Raw genomic sequence first — 5,072 nt, 5'->3', positions numbered from 1 at the left:
CCCTCCCCCTCTCCCCCCCTCCTCCCCTTCGGGCTGTGGGAGGAGTCACCAGGCGGTGGACGGTGTGTCCCTCCTCCTCTCCCCCCCCTCGGGCTGTGGGAGGAGTCACCCAGGAGGGTGACGGTGTGTGTTGTCCCCCCCTCTCCCCCCCTCCTCCCCTTGGGCTGTGGGGAGGGAGTCACCAGGCGGTTTGCTCCCGGTAACGAGGGAGGGTTCTTCTCAGCGGCCGTCCCACCACAGTGATTAACACCCTGTGAAGCGGGAGAATTACAGTCTGTGTGTTGTGTATCAGAGTATGTTCGTGTGTGTGTGTGTATCACAGCATGTGTCGTGTGTGTGTGTGTGTATCACAGCATGTTTGTGTGTGTGTGTGTTATCACAGCATGTTCGTTTGTGTGTGTGTGTCTGCACATTTGTGTGTGTGTGTGTGTATGTGTGTGTAAAAGAAAACAGTCAGACAGGGATGGATGGAGGGATGGAGAGCGAAGTCAGGACTGTGGAATGTTCCAGGTGGTGTCATGGTGATTGTTGTGATGGTGCCAGGTGGTGTCATGGTGATTGTTGTGATGGTGCCCAGTCTCCCAGTCTTGTTGCTTCATAATGAAGAAGACTGGGAGTTACATCACCAGCAGATGTGTGTGTGTGTGTGTGTTAGTGTGTGTGTTAGTGTGTGTGTTTGTGCTACAGGTGTTCAAACACTGAGACAATCCTCACCATCCTTCACATATAATTACATACACTCTCTCTCTTTCACTCTAATACACACACTCTCTTTCACACACTGTAATTGCTCATGCAGATTTACTTACTGAGAGGGTGTAGTTACACATGCAGCCAGTAGAGGGCGATAACTGATAACTCCCCTCAGTTCTGCAATGGCAATGACAAAACCAAACAGAAACACAATCAGAAGAAGAAAAGTTGATAGGACAAAACTTTTTTTTTCTTCAGCAGGTATAATAATAAAACACTGCAGACAGTCACAGGTCAGTGTGACATCTAACAGAGAACTACATCTCTCCAGCACCAAAAAATAAAAACAAAAACAAATCCAAAAATACGTACATGACTTATAGTGATTACATTAAACTAAACTCTCTGATTGGACGGCACTATGGCCACTTCTCTCCCTGAACAGGAAGAGGAAGTGGCTGGATGAAACACCCAGACAAGTGTCGGGCAGGAGGACACCTGTCTTGGCAAACCTCAGAATCAGAATCAATTAATTATTGCCATGCGAGGGAGGGGGCGAGGGAGGGAGGGAGGGAGGGAGGGGGCGAGGGAGGGAGGGAGGGAGGGAGGGAGGGAGGAGGGAGGGAGGGAGGGAGGGAGGGAGGGAGGGAGGGAGGGAGGGAGGGAGGGAGGGAGGGAGGGAGGGGGAACGTCTGGACTTCTTCCCCAGCAGGCAGGAATTCCACAGAGAGTAGTACATTTGGACTCAGAGTCTTACACACTCTAACACACATGCATACACACACACACACACAGAGAGAGAGAGAGAGAGACTGAGTCTGTGTGAGAGGGGGGTGGAGTTTAGCTGGGGGTGGAGAGACATAGAGACAAACAGACAGAGAGAGAGAGAGGTAAAACACTTCCTGTTTCTAAGCAGCCTGTCTCCTCTGCTCCCTGTCAGCTCCCACTGAACTCAAACACACTCAGTCCTCTCTCTGTCTGAAGGAGAAGAGATATCTCTCTCCTTATCCTCTAATACTTTATCTCTCACTCACTACTTATTCCTCGAATACTTTACCTATCTCTCACTCTCTCTCTCCCCAAGCTCTCTCTCTCCCAGCTAAACTCCACCCTCTGAGAGAACCAGGAAATCACTTCCTCTCCTCCCACAGTTCTACCAGTTGTTATTCTGAAGAAACGAAACTTATCACTCTTTCTCTCGCTCCCTCTCCCTCTCTCTACTTGTGTTTGTGTGAGAGAGAGCGACCGTCACTACCACTCCAGCATGGCCCAGCAGGGAGTTGTGCTGGACCAGGACCAGTTCTGCTGTTCCGTCTGTCCTGGACCTCTTAAAGGATCCTGTCACGCTCCACTGTGGTCACAGCTACTGTAGCAGCTGTATCGAGGGCTGCTGGGACCAGGATGAAGCAGAAGGGAGTCTACAGCTGCCGGCTGCCCCAGTGTAGACAGAGCGTCACTCTGAGGCCTTCTGCTCTGAAGAGGAACAACATGCTGGCTGAGGGTGGTGGAGAAGCTGAAGGAGACAGGAGGAGCCCAGGCCGGCCCCCTCTGAAGCTGACCAGTCCAGCTGGGCCAGGAGAGGTGACCTGTGACCTCTGCACTGGGCCCGAGGAAGCAGAGAGCCTCAAGTCCTGTCTGGTGTGTTTGTTGTCCTACTGCCAGACTCACCTCCAGCCCCACTACCAGATTCCTAAGATGAAGAAACACAAGCTGGTGGAAGCCACGTCTGGACTGCAGGAGATGATCTGCTCCAGTCATGACAAGCTGCTGGAGGTCTTCTGTCGGACAGACCAGCAGTGTATCTGCATGCTGTGTACCATGGAAGAACATAAAGGCCATGACACGTGTCAGCCAAAACTGAGAGGAAGGAGAAACAGGTAAGACCAGAACTGTTGTAGTAATCTCAGTCTCGTCTCAGAATCACCCGCATATTTAGTCGGTCTTTGCTCGACTTCGGGCCGGTACAATATTTTAAGATCGGTCGAGACCACAACTGCTGGAATATCACTGAATTTTATGTGCATTGTCGAAGTTATTAACATTACTATGATTTTTATATAAAACTGACACCAATAAGTAACACATTTCTAACGTGGAACTTTGAAAGGCTGTCACCCCCGCCCCCCCTTCACTCCCCACTACCGGTAGGCTATGTGTCCGGTCCACTACAGCTCTGCACCGCTTGCCTTCCCACAGTACACCACGCTCGGGGGCGTGTTAGACAAGTTAATACAGAGTTGTAGTTCTCTAAGGTCACTGTTGTAGTCATGGCCAAGTCGTGCAGACTTGGGTACTCACAATATCGATCAAATACCACTTTTACATAACATTTGTTTAAAAATACCGAATTTTTACTAGTGCAAGATTACAGTAGAGTACATGTTACACCACCCGTCACTCAACCAGTCGTTTGTAGGCTGGGCTAGCGAGCTAGCAGTGGCACAGAACAGTCACGTAATGTGACGAGACTGAATTTAAAAGTATAAAAACACACTAGGGACACTGACAACATCGGCAACCCTGCACCATGCATTATTAGTTTAATGTAATCTTTAAATTCAGGCTCGTCACATGACGTGACTGTTCTGTGCCACTGCTAGCTCGCCTTCCCACAATGCCCTACCTACGCGAGCGTATACGCCTGGTTTCATTGAAAATAAATTGGAAGCCGACGCCCTCCGCGCCGCCGCTCCGCTGTGGAGACGAGTGGACGAGTCTGGCTGACTGGGAGATGTCGGACAAACAGTCTATAATTACCTTCCGTTACCTAAACCACAAATAGTTTATCAGCTAAACAGTGTACTGTAAAAAGCACACAACAGTGTGTAAACTCTACAACACCTACTGAGGCGACTGTCAAACGTTTATCGTGATAGAAAAGAAGTATATAAAGGTAAGCTAGCTCCAAGTGTGAGTTAGCCAAGCTAGCAAGCTAACGTTAGCATTCTGCCTCTGTACCAAAACTGCTCAGAAATCTCTTCACCCCTCACACAAAGCTACATTCTCTTGTGATGAACAAGAACGAGACAGACCACATTCAGCTATGTAGCTAATGGCTGTACTGGACATGTTTAGCAGCTGTGTTCAGTGTTGGTGTTCAGTGTGTTCTGACAGAGGTCCAATCCACCAGAGTCCTGTACTGTAACTCCTACTGTGTTGTTGTCATGTGTGTTGTTCTCAGGACAAGCTGGTCCTGAGTCAGCAGGAAGTCCAACAGAGAGTCCAGCAGAGAGAGAAGGAGCTGAAGGAGCTCCAACAGGCTGTGGAGCCTTTCAAGGTCAGCATCAGGATCTCCACTACTGGAGCTGTGCTACTGGGAGATACCTGGATAGGACAGGTGGACTCTCTACATTCAGGAAGACTGCTGTCACTGGAGGGACATCTTGATTTATTTCTCTCTCCCCCCCCCCCCTCTCCCAGCGCTCTGGCCAGGCAGCAGTGGAGGACAGTGAGAGGATCTTCACTGAGCTGATCCGCTCCATTGAGAGAAGGCGCTCTGAGGTGAAGGATCTGATCAGAGGCCCAGCAGGGGGCAGCAGTGAGTCAGGCTGAAGGACTGCTGGAGAGACTGGAGCAGGAGATAGCTGAGCTGAGGAGGAGAGACGCTGAGCTGGAGAAGCTCTCACACACACAGGACAACATCCACTTCCTCCCAGGTAACTAAACTACCCTGGCAGCTCAGATCTGAAGCTACACTCACTGTCTGTTCATCTATGTAGGATCTCTGCTCAACCTGTGAATAGTGTGTTTATGTTTTACTTTGTGTCATTTTGTGCATGGTTGTGTTTGTCTATGTGTGGTTTAATTTCCTGTCTGTCTCAACATAAGTATCTTTTCCCCTCCCTTTTCTCTCCCTCTTTCTTTCTTTCCACCCGTCTCTCTCTCTCTCTCTCTCACACTCTTGTCTCCCCCTCCTCTCCCCCTCACTACCTCCCACTCTCCTGCTCTTATCCCTCCCCCCCCCCCTCTCTCTTATCTCCCCTCCTCTCCCCCTGTCTCTCTCCCTTTCTCTACCCCCACTTTCTTTCTCTCTCTCCCCAACACTCTCATCATCCCCCCACTTCTCTCTCTCCCCTCTTCTCCCCCTTCTCCCCCCTCCACCCCGCCCTCCCCATCTCTACCCCCGCCTCCCCTCCCCTTCTCTACCTCCCCCCCCCCCCCCCCTGTCTCCAGAACTACCAGTCTCTCACCAGTACCAGTGTATCTTCAGATGTCCCCAGCATCTCTGTTCCTCCTCTTCAGTACTTCAAACATGTGACTGAGGTGGTCTCTGAACTGAGGGACAAACTAGAGGAGCTGATCCAGAGAGAGTGGTCCAACATCTACACCACAGGTGAGCTGGTTGAAACACAGCAGGTCTGGAGGAACAGCACATTAAG

The 5,072-nt window shown here is 50.5% G+C and overlaps 1 pseudogene; it reads left to right on the top strand.

Annotated features, from left to right (window-relative positions):
* The first annotated feature begins 1,938 nt into the window (after positions 1 to 1,938).
* Positions 1,939 to 5,072, top strand: part of LOC136939115 (E3 ubiquitin-protein ligase TRIM16-like) — a 4,361-nt pseudogene continuing 1,227 nt past the window's right edge.

This window comes from Osmerus mordax, unplaced genomic scaffold (genome assembly GCF_038355195.1).
Source record: "Osmerus mordax isolate fOsmMor3 unplaced genomic scaffold, fOsmMor3.pri Scaffold_121, whole genome shotgun sequence".
Taxonomy (NCBI): Eukaryota; Metazoa; Chordata; class Actinopteri; order Osmeriformes; family Osmeridae; genus Osmerus; species Osmerus mordax.
Note: the sequence above shows the minus strand (reverse complement) of the source record. Positions and strands in the feature narration are given on the sequence as shown.